Source organism: Odocoileus virginianus, chromosome 10, assembly GCF_023699985.2.
Source record: "Odocoileus virginianus isolate 20LAN1187 ecotype Illinois chromosome 10, Ovbor_1.2, whole genome shotgun sequence".
Classification (NCBI taxonomy): domain Eukaryota; kingdom Metazoa; phylum Chordata; class Mammalia; order Artiodactyla; family Cervidae; genus Odocoileus; species Odocoileus virginianus.
Window position 1 is genome coordinate 25681275 of NC_069683.1, and position 14373 is coordinate 25695647.

Genomic DNA, 14373 nt, shown 5'->3' on the forward strand with positions numbered 1-14373 from the left:
ATTTGATACTCTGAGTTGCAATTCCTCTGGTTATTACCGAAAAAAGTCACTTTTGCTGATAAAATAACTGGTGAAATTGAAAGTTGCTCAGTCATGTCTGACTGTTTGTGACCCCATGGACTATACAGTCGTTGGAATTCTCCAGGCCAGGCTACTGTAGTGGGTAGCCTTTCCCTTCTCCAGGGGATCTTCTCAACCCAGGGATTGAACCCAGGTCTCCCACATTGCAAGCGGACTCTTTACCAGCTGAGCCACAAGGGAAGCCCAAAATAACTGGTGCTATTATATTATTAAAGCTGACACAGGGAACCCCAAGAAGCTGACCCAATCCCTGTTTAGCCTCTGATCAAAGAGACCGGTGCATTCGCTCTCCAAACTACTTCCCCACTGGTGTCTACTTTGGAGCTTTTTCTGTTTTGCTTCTTTCCCCAGAACAAATGTCTCCATTTTAGTAGTGATTAGATTTACAATATAACAGATTCAACAGTTGAAAGTCCTAAAATTCATCCTCAGCGAAACTTGCAAAGCAGCTGCAAAAAAGAGGAATGTCACTCATGGGATCAAAAGCCTACAAGGATTTCGTGGAAAAGTTCAGCAATATGTGCATGCACAGCCTATTCTAAGCTGAAGGCTCTGTCAGAGGATAGTGGCCCTCTGTCTCACTATGAGCTGAGAGTGCCTGGGATAACTGGCCTTTGGAAAGCCGCTGGTTCCTATGCAGAAATCCTGCTACGAAGGACAGGTTCTCATAATCTGCCTTCTAGGATCGTAGGCTGAAAATTCAGAGTTGAGCTTCCAGAGAGTTAGAGAAAAGGCAAAGTAAAGGGCAGGTGCTGGAGGTTTACTTTCTTCATAGCTTTCAGTACTTAGAAATTGTAGTTAAATACGCTTTCTTCCCTCTGGAAAACAGATTTCCCCTCTCTCTCACCTCTGCCTGGGGAATAACAAATTTCATGTGGAAACCTGAAAACCCGAAGAGAAATATGCAATGCTCCAGACACCTCGTGTCGGACCGGCTGTCACAGACCCTGGTTTGGGTCAAGCTGTTTAAGCTTCTTTGGAACAAGCATTTATCTACTGCGGGGTCATTTTATAGATCCATTAAATCTACATTTTCTCTTGGGCTCCTTTCCTTAGCTCCCCTCAACCCTGCTCTAGTCACACACTCTAAAAACCCCCTTAAGCCCCAGAAATAAATCTCTATAAACTGCCAAGCATTCAATCAGGCTTTTACTGTATCTCTTTGCAATTAGAATAAATTTACTGCTTGGAGAGATGGGGGGAAATATGCAAGGTACTCCTTGGATAAATACACCGCAGTGAGAAAAGTAGAGACTCTGTAAAAGTTATCTCAGTGAATTCAACAAGAATCAAGGTCACTGGAGCTGCTACATACCAGGGAATGTTAATTAATGGGCCTGCAGCTGGTGGTACCACTTGGCTGCTCTGCTCCAGCTGCTTGCTCCATATTTCTCTCGTTTGTAGGACCATTCTTGGATCAAATCCCATCTCTTTTTTTCCTCCAAGTACAAAAAGTACATAAGTCTATCCTGGAAGGATGCCAACCTTTCAGAGAACTGAGCAAAGTGTTGTTTCTTGGCTATTTTTATCTCCTTTTAAAAGAGAGGTCACGCTATCACCTCTGGAGCTGGATTACTTGTAATCGGGCGTTCAAGCTGTGGTCTGAGGTCACCACTCTGGCACCATCCACGGGGAGGTGTCCTGAAGTCGGAGAGCAGCAACCGGCACTTGTAACTTCCCTTCAAACAAAAGCGGAAGGCACCTGAAAAGATGCACCTATCTCCTTCACTGCACAGTCTGCATTTTAAGCCAGGCTGAAGACAAGGTGAAAATACAACCCGAGGCACTCGATGTCTCTGAGATGAAGAGGGAGAGAGAAAGAAACAGGAGAAAAAGGAGAAGAGAGTGACAGAAGAGGCAGAAAGTATTTCCAGGGTAGTTAATGCCATTTGAATCTGCTGGGAAGCCTTAAATGAGACCAGGCATGTAAACCACTTAGCTGGACACAGGCAGCTATTGTTAATTAAAATAACATTTCAGAGTTGAGGTAGAACAGACGTGTTCAACACGGACTTGGGGCTGCCCTGGCTTGGGACTGTATTTAGGCAGTGCGCTATTCCGGTTAAACCTGGACTTTGGAGTCAGAAAAATCTGTTTTTTGGCGTCCCTGCTCAACCACTTAAGTAGCTGCATGTCACTTGAGTGCTTAGTTATCTCTTTAGACCTCAACTTTCTCATCTGTATAATGGGGCTAATAATAGTATCTGCCTCAAGGCTGCTGAGCAGATCTCATGAAATACAGCATGTGGGACCTTTGGCACAGTGCTTGATACAAGTTAATCTCAAAGAATACTCATTGTGGTAATTGAGGCTTTTATGACTGTTTTCGTAGGTCAGCAAGAGAAGAATCACAAAAAGTGTTTCAGGAAAACAGTTTGCCTCTCCTGGCAGGTGAAGATGGCTTAAGAAGAGCAGTTTTTCCAAAGCAGTGAAAATGGTCCTGCTAGTCTCTATTGCAGCCGGGCTTGTTTTTCTTCTCATTTGGAAACTTTCTTTCCTTCAGTGTTACACAGTGAGGAGACTGGGCGTTCTTCCCACAATGACAGACATGCAAATCTCGCCCAGAAATAACAGGGAAAATGCCTGACTCTGCTTCTTGAAGGAATTCTCCAGGTAGTCATTAGCCATAAACTCCAGGCTCAGGGCCCTGGAGATGGCTGCGCCCACTCCCCGCAAAGCCAGGCGGCTGTCTTCAACTTGGGCTGGCTCCTTTATGAGAAAGACCAGCTTTACTGAGCCCTTTTTAAAGGGGGGAAAAAAAGAACATTCTGAAAAATTAGGAACTGTTCTCCATTACTACTTCCAAACTGTAAAATGATATTTGGGCCTTTTAAAAGACTTGGGAAATTTACTGAAATTAAGGAATATGGATTTAAAGGGAACCTTGGGGGATTAGATTTTTTTCTTCTCTTTGAAGCATTTGAAACAACTTTAATCTGCTTTCAGAGTGCTATGCAATTTGGCATGGCATTCTGGGAGAGTGTTGTTGCGTTCTTCTGGAACTGATACTTTTGTGCCCCTTTTAAAACCCATTTGGAGACATATTTAGGGTATAAAAAAACACTTGAATTTAAAGAACAAGACTATTCGAGGTAAAGGAATGGCTTCTAAGATGCTTCAAAGAAAATTTTAAATTTCTATTTTGGGCAAAAGAAAATCCAACAGAAAACTAGCTGGATATGGAGCCACAAAGATATAATTATTCATATAGAATTTCCTGGTTGTTGGTCCTCTTATGTAATTATATAATAAATGATATGTACTTTACAAAATGCAGAACATTGTATACACACTCATGTAATAGCACTGCTATGGGAGGCAGGTTTTATAATTTTTGTTTTATTGACAAGGAAACTGGGGCTCAGGGAGTTCAAATTTTGCTTAAAGAAAATATTGGTTTCGCCAGTCAGTTCATTCAAGCTTTTCCTAAGTTGTTACAGAATCCAAATGAATTTTTTGGCCAACCCAATATATTAATAATATGCCGAGAACTTGAACTTGGGGCTCTAGGTTTTAATCCCAATAGTTTTTCCACAACACCCCATCACCTTTATCCTGCCATGTGGTCTAGGCAGCCCCCATCAACCTTTGATGCCTCAGTTTCCTGGTCTGTGAGATGAGAATGGTACCTCTTTAGCTTGCTTTCAGGGACTGGTGGATAGATTTTCCTGGGCCAAGTCTACCTATGATGTGACCAAGAAACAGTGAATGATACACCTGAATGAAATACAGTTGGCCTTCCTTATCTGTGGGGATTTGGTACCAGGAGCCTCTGCAGAAGCCAAAATCGGCGGATGCTCAAGCCCCTTATATAAAACGGTATATGACAGTGAAGACTCAGCCGGAGGTATTGAGAGGTTTCCCATTCATGGACGGACATGAAGGGCAGACTGCTGAGCCCAAAGAAGTATTGCTAACACCCTGTTACCCCAGGAATGCTCCAGAGCTCTGCAGAAGATACACTCTGAAGCTTTAAAATGACATTGGTTGCAAAGGACAAGTGCAGAATGGTTATAAGACTGGTAGGGGACCTGGAAGTTGTGAGTAATTGTGAATTGCTTATGATCCCAGGGGATGGAGAACCCGCAGAAGGGGCAAATAAGAAAGTGAGGGTACATACTTGTCCGTCTGGGGCCTTAATTCCCTGAAGCCATAAAAGAGGAGATAAGTGTATTATCAAAAGGAGTGGAAACTCAACAGCTATGAGATCCTAGAAGAATGTACGGTTTTAAAATGTCTAGGAAAATATTTCTCCTATTTATTCAGTTATTGCAAAAGGATATCTATTCATTGTCAAAATAATCGATAGAGAAGTGTAGCATGAGAAAGTGACATTTCTTCTTTCATCTGCTACTCCCCTAACTCACCTACTAAACTTTACTAGCTCCCAATCATGTACTCTGTGTCTCCTGTAGTTTTTCCATTTAATACTGTGTTTGTGTGTGTATTTAGGTGCATGTTATACAGATTCACATATGTGTTTTTAAATGGGGTCTCACAGCACCTAGTTTTGCAACTTACCTTTTTCTAACTTTACAATGTATCATAGATACTTGCTCAAACAGACCTCTCATTCCCTCCCCCCAGCTTTACTGAGATACACTTGACAAATCAGAGTGGTATATATCTGAGGTGCTCAATATGATGATTTGGTGTGTATATATACATTGTGAAGTGGTTATCATAATTGAGCTAGTTAACACGTCCGTCCTCACATTACCATGTGAGGTAATGGACATGTTAGCATATTTTTCTATGTGGTGCAAAGCTCTACTCTCAGCAAACTTCAAGAACACAATACAGTAACTAGAGTCACCATGCAGTCCATTAGATCTCCAGGACTTATGCAGCACGCAGGACTGAAACTTTTGTACATTTTGATGAATATCTCCCCATTTCCTTCAAACTCCAACCTTAGGCAACGACCACTTTAAAATTTCTGCTTTTATGAGTTCAGCTTTTTTAGAGGCCTGCCTCTCATTCTTTTTAAAGCATGAAGACGGTTCCATCGTATGGCTATGCCATAGTTTACTTAACCCCCTTTCCATGGATGGAGATGTAGGTAACTGCTGTGTTTTTTCCCCCTTAACTATTACAAACAATGCTCCAGCATATAATAATGAGGGGTTCCTCGGTGGCTCAGGGGTAAAGAATCCGCCTGCAATGCAGGAGCTGTAGTTGTCATGGGTTTGATCGCTGGGTCAGGAAGATCCCCTGGAGGAGGGCATGGCAACTCATTCCAGCATTCCTGCCTGGAGAAGCCCATGGACAGCGGAGCCTGGCAGACTACAGTTCATAAGGTCACAAGGAGTCTGACACAACTGAAGCAACTTAGCATGCACACATAAAATAATGATGGTTTATTAACATAAAAGAAACCAATCTAGGGATAAATGAGCTAGGGCAAATTTGGGAAGATAGTTCATAACAAAACTCTTCCTGTTTGAGCCCAGTGTGGGAAATCAGAGGTGAGTAGAACCGTCTCAGTTTAGCTCTCCACGTGTCACAGTGACGACCGGCATGGAAGAACGAACCCAGGGGGAAAAAAAGAAGCTACAGAAAGCAAGAAAGAAAGCACAGCAAGATTTTTGAGCAGTCAGGTGAATTGAATTAAGGATAATTATCAAATGTACAGAAACTGTACAGAGAAACTAGCTATAAAGCTCTGATTTGTGGCATTGTAAGATGGAAAATGATGGCGAGGGTGAGAAAGTGTTTGAGCATTTAGTCTCCACGACAATCCCTCCCCACCCCCTCAGGATAGGGGCTGTGTCTTAGTCCTTCGTAGCCTTGATACTGGGCAAAATTCCTGACAAGTAAAAGGTGTTAATAAGTATTTAAAAAGCAAGGAATACTTCTCTCCAGAGCAAAGCCTTTTGGACATAAGCCAGCAGAACCTATCTGAGTGTAGATAAATCTTGATTTGTGATGTAAAAAATAACTTGAAAATATAAAAATATTATCTTGAGTTGAAATGCAGTAAGTTAAAAAATAGTTTCACTAAAAAGCCTCTGTTTGTAATTTACCTGACATATTTCTCTGCTTACTGTTCTTTGTGTTTTAATTCATTGCCTGCTCACAAACATATATTAAATTGTAACCGGACAATAAATTTAAAAAATGTTGAATCGACCCCATCTTCTTGAACCCATCACTAAGTTGTTTTGTGTCTAGTTGCCACTTCTGCCAGTTGGCTGATTTCTGCTGCTTGGCTTCAGCATCCATGCTCCTAAATGAAGTAAAAAGAATCAAGTGCCCCGTGGCACATCTTCAGTCTCGTTAACCAGGAATTCAAGAGAAAAGTTTAAGACATAATCCTATGTGTGATGGTCCTATTGATTAGGTAACTATGTTCCAGTCAACCAGAGATCAGATAACTTGACTTGGGTGTGTGTGTACATTCCTGAAGATATTTTTATGAGAAAAGGATAAGTGAAAGATAAGCAAACTGATGTGAGGGATTTACTTTTAAAGGGGAGAGAGAGAGAAGAGTCAGCTTGATCATCCTCACCTTCTGCATCAGAGTCAGAAATTTACCAAAAATACACCAAAGGGAAGATTGCCAACCCCTGTGCTTCATCAGCTGAATTCTCCAGAGTGGTAATCCATACTCATTATGACCTTAACATACTAGGGGAAGAAAGACTGAATTAAATTCAGTAGAATCACTGGTATTACATTTCAAAGCTCCATATATTCATTCATTCCATAAATATGAGCAAAACCACTAGATAATCAGAAAGACCATTCTTGAGTCATTCGGAATCAGCAGGATTGTTCTGCAGTCTTTTAATGAGTTCAGTACCCCCTCAACCCCGCACCCCCCAAAACTCTTGAATCCTCTTTGTCCATTGGAGCCGAAGTCCTAGTTCATGATGAGACATACTCCAGAGGGCTCTCGCTGGCAGGGCAGGCAGGGTGGAGCTGGAAGAGGATGTGAGGAGCTGGAGGAACTGCAGACATTCTTCAGTCACCCTGGCAAAGCAGACATGCCCTCCTCTCTGATGGCTGACACAGAAGCAGCAACGACCACCACTACGAGACTTGATTCAATACAACCTGACTACAAGAGCGTTTCAGGTGGTGCTTATGTAGGTTATGCGACTGTGCAGCGCTATACAAATGATCTCAGCTCTTACATAGTCATTATTTGCGAAACGTGGGGCAAGAGTGAGAGGCCGTGGAGGTGAGAGAGCCTGACTACCGCTCTCTTGGCTAATCTGCTCTTTCCCTACAGCTCTGAGTTGGCTTATGGAGAGAATTATTTGCAGTGTGGTGACCCAATGGCCTTGTATAAGAGAGAAGGAGTGATCAGTTTAGGAAGTCATCCTTTAAATTGTCATTTTGGCAGCCTGGCTCAGAGGGTAGAGAACTAGGATGGGGTCAGAAGTCTTGGGTTCCAGGCCTTTATTATTTTAGTGCTGTGTGACTCTGGACTTCAGTTTCTTCATCATAAAATGAAGAGTTCAAAAAGGTGACTGTGGTACGGGGTTGAGTGCCTTCCATCAGTGTATAGTTGTTTTTCAGTCACTAAGTCATGTCTGACTCTTCCCAAACCCAGGGACTGTAGCCCAGCAGGCTCCTCTGTTTGTGGAATTTTCCAGGCAAGAATACTAGAGTGGGTTGCCATTTCCTTCTCCAGGGGAATCTTCCCAACCCAGGAATCAAATCCATATCTCTTGTATCTCCTGCATTGGCAGGCAGATTCTTTACCACTGCACCACCTATAGGATAAAGGATGCTGATAAAATCATACCAAGGTAAGTTTCCAAATCCTAAAGACTTATGAGTCTTTATAGAAATGAAAACAAAACTCTATAGAGATTCTAAGGGGACTCTTCAAGGACACCAGCCCTGGGGTGGGTTTTGTCCCAAATCAGATGTTCTTTGTACTCAGGGATCCTGGTGAGAGGGCTCCCTCCTAAACTAGATCGGCTGTAAGCCCTGTTCTTCCTGAAGGCCAAGATAACCTGGAGTTTGCATCAAGGTATACATCTGGCATAGGGTGCTATGCCAGCAGTTCCATTTCCAGTGCTCTGCCCAGAAAGGTCTTTGTTGGTATTCCCTCGAGCTCTATGAGACCCACCCACGGCACTAAACCCCAGGCTCCATCTTCCCTCAGCTCCCATCTCAAAAGGAAACCTCAGCGCCTCTCAAAGAGAAGCCTTTCATAGGGCTGTTGATTGGGGTTGAAACTGAACTCCCTGGCCCTGACAGAAGACATCATTTGTCTCATAATTGTGACCCATTTGGAGGAGTTAAGAAAGTCTCAGCTCTTGGGCTCTTTACTTCTGTAACCACTGTCAGGCAGATGATGCCTCTTGTTATCTTTTGGTTATTTTAGGTACCGAGAGTTGTTCTAGAAGAAGAGAATCATAAAGATGAGTTTTCTGAATTGTTTCTCTAATCTGATTAGATTTAAAAGCACTTAGGACCGTATTTTCTGTAGTAAAGAGGATACTGACAGTCCATGGTATGTTGCGGCAACAGAGATATACAAAATAAGATCACTGAATACTCCGAAACAAATACTTGTAAAAGGCAACGTTCTTCAAAGGAAACCCATTTCTGGCTCTTACATGAAAGAGTTGTCCTTTCCTACCCTCACCCCTTTCCAGATAAGACAAAGACTTAACGCTACCCTGAAGAATTTGACTTTGGAAATGGCCGGTTTCACTTTGCTGAAAGCCCTGGGGCTGGAAGCAGCAGCCTAGAGGCAGCCTGTGTTGTGTTACTTGGCCAGGAGAAATCTCGTGAGGCAACATGAAATTATGTCTCTTTGGGTCATTTACTTTTCTCCTAATAGTCAGTAAAATAATAACACCACCATAACAATAGTGATCACTCACATGGCCCTTGCTCTGTGCCAAGTACATAGCTCTTAGCCACAGACAGATTCATGTTTTTAATTTTTACAACAACCTTATGAGGTAGGTATTATTGTTAATCCCATTATACAGTTGGGGAAATGGAGGCAAAGTCAAATAGCTACCAAGGAGGTATGTAGGATTTGAACCCAGGAAGTCTGGCTCCAGAATCTAGTCTCTTAGCACGGCTGGGTGATGAACAGATTTGGACTGAATCCTGGCCCCGGGGACAGGGTCTTGGACAAGACCCTGAAGCTCTTCCAGCCTCTACCTCTGAATTTTAACATAGGAATAGTAACAGCTTCTGCCTGATAGAAATGCCGCAAGATTGAAATGGGTTGATAAATGTAAAGGGTTTGGTCCAGGGCCTGCTGCATCAAACTCAATAAATGGGCTTCCCATCCTCTGAGATGCTAATGTGCAGCTGCTGCAAATAATATTTTCTCCCAGTTTGGACCCCGTCTTTTCATCCTCTTAACAATATCTTTCACAGAGCAAAAGCTTTTAATTTTGGTGAAGTCCAATTTATAGATTTCTTTCCTTTGGTGTCATATCTAAGAACCCTTTATCAACTCTTAGGTCCTGCAGATTTTCTCTTAAAATTTTTATAGTTATGAATGACTTTTTGAAAGGGCATTTTTTTCCAAAATAAAAAAGAAAGACACGCCTATTGTAGACCATTTGGAATATAAGGAAAAAATTAGGAAAGTTAGAATCACCAATAAAATCAACATACAGAAATACATTTGGTATTAGATTTAAGGTTTTGCAACTTTAATAAAAATGTCACGTCTTTTATAATGGGGAAACAGAATTCTCCAACAGTAAACTGCATTATTGAGTACCAACTGGAGTGCTGATGGTAGGCGCTTCTCTTAATGCCAAGATCAGCTGGGGGAGTTGCCATTCAGAAAACACTAAGAACTACTGACCCAAACAGTGAAACTCATGTTTATGAACCGCAGCTGTTAGTCACAGGCTGTAATTGCCCCACCAGATAAAGAAACTATTTAAGAGAGCAGGTTGCTATAGCTGAAAAGAAACAGAAAATAATCTTTTTGGAAATCACAGGATTGTAACTAAGGGGAATGTCAGGTTTGAGGGTGGAATGGATCTTTGTGTATTTGCTGACTTGGAGACAGACAGGCTGATCTGGCATGAAGACAGTCCAGCCTTGGCTGCTGTTCTGTTTTGCTGGAGAGTAATAGATTGAGGAAGGCTTCCCTGATGGCTCAATGGTCAAGAATTCGCCTGCCTGTGCATCTGATGCGGGTTCAATCCTTGGGTCCGCAAGATCCCCTGGCAAAAGAAATGGCTACCCACTCTAGTATTCTTACCTGGGAGATCCCACGGACAGGAGCCTGGCAGGCTACAGTCCATGGGGTTGCCAAAGACATGACTGAGCAGACACACACACATGCACACAGTCGGTTGAGGATCCCTTTTTCAAGTCCAGGTGTGTGGGGACTTCCACAGCTAGAATCCCTCCAGCCTACCCACGTCTGATTCTGACACCTGGAATTCTGCCTCTTGTCCCACCGCCATCACCTGTCTGACTTGTCAAGTCAGTTGGTAACACCTGTGATCAGAGCCCCTGCCCTCCCATCCCACCTCTGCACAGAATACCTGAGGTGATCTTAAAATAAAGCATTAGACATTTCAAGAGACATCCCTCCCTACCTTCATTGCCAACCTTCTGAAAAGCTGATACATTTCTAAAGGGCATTTTGAATGAAAGAGGTGAGATTTGCTATTTAAATTGTTTAGTGAAGTTAAGGAATAATTTTGAAGTTTAGATTTTCATGTATCAAGTTTGCACCCAGTGGAACATCACGTGAAGTACTTAACTATAAACCTGCAAAGAAAATTCTATTTCTTGATTACCAAGTATCACTGTTGTTGGTTGAATTTTGAAGAATCAAGTATAATCCTAGGATGGTGACTGGTACAAAAAATTTCATGAAAACTCAGATTAAAAGTTAATTATGTGGTGAAAATTGCAATCTAAATGCTCATCCAAATATATATAATTATAAATTATTATATATTCATTCAGATGCTTGACATTTATTGCCACAGAAAGGTGCCTACATATACCATGTTTTTAAAAATTGGTTATAAATGAACAAGTAGAATTGGATCCTATTCTTTAAGAGGCACTGGGAAAGACATACAGTTGTCTCCCTTTATCCAAGGTGGTTACAGTTCAGGACTCCCAATTGGATGGCTGAAACTGTGGATAGTACTGGATCCCAGATATACTGTTTTTTCCTGTACATACAAACTGGTGGTAAAGTTTAATTTATAAATATATAAGGTACAGGACATTAAGGACAAAAACTAATAATAAAATACAATAATTATAACAATGGTGCATGCTAAGTCTCTTCAATCGTGTCCAACTCTTTGCAACATTATGGACTGTTCAGTTCAGTTTAGTTCAGTTGCTCAGTCGTGTCTGAGTCTTTGCGATCCCATGAATCGCAGAATGCCAGGCCTCCCTGTCCATCACCAACTCCCGGAATTTACTCAAACTCATGCCCATCCAGCCATCTCATCCTCTGTCGTCCCCTTCTCCTGCCCCCAATCCCTCCCAGCATCAGGGTCTTTTCCAATGAGTCAACTCTTTGCATCAGGTGGCCAAAGTATTGGAGTTTCAGCTTCAGCATCAGTCCTTCCAATGAACACCCAGGACTGATCTCCTTTAGGATGGACTGGTTGGATCTCCTTGCAGTCCAAGGGACTCTCAAGAGTCTTCTCCAACACCACAGTTCAAAAGCATCAATTCTTCAGTGCTCAGCTTTCTTTACAGTCCAACTCTCACATCCATACATGACCACTGGAGAAACCGTAGCCTTGACTAGACAGACTTTTGTTGGCAAAGTAATGTCTCTGCTTTTTAATATGCTGTCTAGGTTGGTCATAACTTTCCTTCCAAGGAGTAAGCGTCTTTTAATTTCATGAACCCGCCGTGATTCTCCAGGCAAGAGTATTGGAGTGGATTGCCGTGTCCTCCTTCAGGGAATCTTCCCAACCCAGGGATCGAGCCGTGTCTGTTACATCTCCTGCATTGGCAGGAGGGTTCTTTACCACTAGAGCCATCTGGAAACCCCAATTATAAGAATATACTGTTTAAAAAAAATTACGTAAATTGTCTCTCTCTCTCAAACTATAATATTGTACAGATTTAATGCTTTTTCCATCTTAACCCAGCACTCTCACTCACTATGGCCCTAAGTTTTTCAGTTAGAGGTGAAACAGCAAAACTAACACAAATTTCTTTTTCCTCCGTCACAATTCCATGGATAGAAAACTTGTTCTTACCATGGATCTTAGCAACTTCAGCACAGTAAAGATTTTTTTTTCATTACTTATTAAATCGAGAACTTTCACCTTTTCACTTTGAAGGAAGCACTTTATCACTTTACTCTGGCATGTCCAAATTGCCAGCATCACTACACTAATGAGCTTTGGGGTCATTATTAACTAAAATGAGGGCTCCTTGAACACAAGTACTGTGATACCTAACTGTTGGACTGATAACCAAGATGGCTACTACGTGACTAAAGAGCGAGATTTCATGGAGAAAGAGATAATTCACATCCAGGGCAAGTCGGAGCTTTGGGCCCAATTTTATCAGGCTACACAGAGTTTAAGACTTATAACTTGTATATTTCTGGAATTTTCCACTAATATTTTTGTTATGTGGTTGACTATGGGTAACATAAATTGTGGGAAGTGAAATCTTGACTAAGGGGGGGACTTCTGTATACCAAGAGAATATTAGTGATAATCTCTGGGTCATTCAGTTATGACAAATTTTATTTTTTATTTTTTCCTGAGTTTTCCCAAGCTAATTGCATTGAGCTTGTACTGCCTTAATAATCAGAAAACAAGAAAGAAAACTAATTCCCCACAACGGTCATCAGGTGGCATGTTAAACAGAACTGTATCTGTAGTTTACAATGTTAATGGTTTTGTAAGTTATAAAAAACTCATAGTTAAAATATTCAAAAGAGAGAATAGGACGAAAAATAAGACTCTTTTCCTTGCAAATCCTCAGACCCCCCTCCACATGTAACTACTGTCAGCAAAAATATATATTTAAAGGAGAAACTGAATAGACAGAGCAGATATGAAATATGGAAGCTACTGTGAAGAAGCCCCAGACAATGTTGAAGAGAAGTGAATAAAACTCACCAGCTACCCCTCTCTCAGGACATTCCTTCATAATCACATGCCACTTCACATAAAGGAAATCACCCTCTTTACACTTTGAACACATAGGTTCCTATAGACACTGACACCTAGCCAAGCATGCAAATTAGTATGGACTCTAAATTCCAAATGAATCAAATCAAATTTGAACTTTGTAGCACATTGGGTAGAGAGCCACAGAAGCAGCAGACCCTGCCCCTGGGTGTGGGGAAGGCTCTTCCTTCTTGCCCATACCCACCCCCCGCCCCCCGCCGCCTTGCCCAGATGTGCTTATTTAATAGTTTAATATTTGACACTTTCTCATCCCCATGTGTGTCTGTGTGCTCAGTCGTGTCCAACTCTTTGCCATCCTGTGGACTGTTGCCAACCAGGGTGTTCTGTCCATGGGATTATCCCGGCAAGAACACTGGAGTGAGTTGCCATTTCCTTCTCCAGGGGATCTTCCCAACCCAGGGATCCAACCCGGGTCTCCTGCACTGCAAGCAGATGCTTTACCATGAGTTGCCATTTCCTCCTCCAGGGCATCTTCAGACGCAGGGACCAAACTCAGGTCTTGCACTGGCAGGCAGATTTTTACCACTGAGGCCGCTGGGAAGCCCCACTCTCATTCCCCACGCTTCAGCTTAAATGTCACTTCCTCAGAGAAGAGACAAATGGCCTTGGCTGGATGGGTGTAACTCCCCCTACACCCTTTATCCTCTCACCATTCCTGATAGTATCCTTGGGAACACCTATCACCATTTGTACTTTTTTACTTTATGTATTTATGCCTGACCCCCACCTCTCCCCTCTCCTCAGGTTGTAAACTTCACAAAAGCAGGGACCCTGTGTGTGCGTTTGTGTGTGTTTAATAGCTGACTTTGTTTAGTCAGCTTTCAGTCCATAATAGGCATTGAATAAAACAATGTTAATAAGATGAAATATTTTACCAGTTCATTTTTGAGCTGATATTCTAATTTTAGAAATGTTTTAGATAATGGCTGGCCCTTAAATGGCAGGTCTGTTCATTTCTTCATTCAGTCAACCAACAGATTTTTGTTAAGAGCCTGGTATTTGCCAGGCCTTGTGCTAGGTACTGGAGATAGAGGTGCCCAGCAAGGAAGAGAAATCAAAATAGGCATATACGTTCTAGGGAGACACAAGCTGTAATACAGGTTTTAGGAAAGAACTGAGTTAGTAATTTCCTGAGCCTTATGAGAACCACAGC